The sequence below is a fragment of the Phalaenopsis equestris genome, unplaced genomic scaffold (genome assembly GCF_001263595.1).
Source record: "Phalaenopsis equestris unplaced genomic scaffold, ASM126359v1 Scaffold000065, whole genome shotgun sequence".
Classification (NCBI taxonomy): domain Eukaryota; kingdom Viridiplantae; phylum Streptophyta; class Magnoliopsida; order Asparagales; family Orchidaceae; genus Phalaenopsis; species Phalaenopsis equestris.
Window position 1 is genome coordinate 649,399 of NW_018164507.1, and position 1,596 is coordinate 650,994.

Below are 1,596 nucleotides of genomic sequence, written 5' to 3' on the forward strand. Positions count from 1 at the left end.
CGAAGTCGTCTCGAGAACAATGTGTTCGTGTTTAGTTCGATTTAAATATTAGTGTTCGTGTTCGGCTCGTGTTCGACTCGAAATTGGCTCGTTAAACTAAAATTGAGAAAAATAGATGTAAAATATGGGATTGATCAAATATATACAAAAGAAGACACTAACCACATTGTCACATGAGGTGTTATGATTTAAACTTAGACATAAATATATATAATATACTATTATATAAATAATATATATAATTTTTTTATTTCGAGCTAAACGAGTTGAACATGATTAATGAAAGGGTTGTTCGTGTTCAACTCATTTATAATTTGAGCTCAAAAAATTTGTTTGTGTTCGACTCAATGAATGATTCGAACAAAATCTACTTTATGAGCCGAACACGAGCTATTTGTGCAACGAGTTTTTTTGATAGTCCTATTCAGAATGATATAATGAATTGAATCATTGGAAAAGATGAAAATGTTTGATGCTAAGGGAATAACCGAATGGTCACATTATTTTGGCAAAGCAGTGGTAAAGGTGGCAGTTAGCAAAGACAGGGTGGGACATGGGTGGCGACAATGGCCACTGTTGACGAACAACGAGCCAAATTGACAGCCCCAGCATTATTTGATGGGCGTTATAAAAGTACATGTTTGGTGGCTCATTAGGCTCAATGAACGAGCCGAACACGAGCTGCTTAATGAGCCGAACACTAGTTGTTCACGAACAACTAGCCAAATTGACAGCCCCACCATTATTTGATGGGCGTTATAAAAGTACATGTTTGGCTGTTGTGGATAGAAGCTGTTGTGAATAAAAAAATATTGCATTATTGAGCAATTATTAGATCTAACAGCACTGCATATCTCTTTTTGGTCTGCCCACAGTTATATTTTTTTATTGGTCCTATCATCTGGGTAAAAATTAATGTGGAATGCATCCTAATGTCCACAATGACGTTCTAATCTGATTGATTGTTTATACGTATAATACATTATACGTGCGCAATAGTTTCTCTTATTTCATGGCGGCACCAATGGCTACTGCAGTGTTAATGAGTTTCTAATCTATTTATTATTCTTAATTGCAGGATTGTGATTCGTACCTCCTTTTAGACTGATGGTTAAATTGTACACAAAGATTTCTTTGATTTTTTTTTTATAATGAAAATTCACTATTAAACATGTTATTCAACTTCAAATTAATACACTAAGAATAACATATAATATAATATATAATCTCACGAACTGTAGCAGCGAATCGAACAGCACGGCCATGGCTTCCTTTCCTACCTCCTTCCTCAGATTAACTTTTCTGCGTACTTTTGGCAACTTCCTCTCGAGCCCCGATGAATCTCAGATCTAGGTTTTTCAGCAGAAACTTTATTTCCTCGTGCTTCCCAATTTATTAAAACAATACAAAAGACCCAGCACGAAACGCCGTCGCCGCCGGCGATCGCCGGCTGAAACCTCACTTACCCACCGCAACCTCAGCGACAAAACAAGCAACAAACTCCTCCATCTCATTCGCCGGCAACGCAATCCCCAGCTCAATTCCACCCTCCACTTCCCTACTCTCCGCCAACGCTATCGCCCCCGGCCTCGCCTC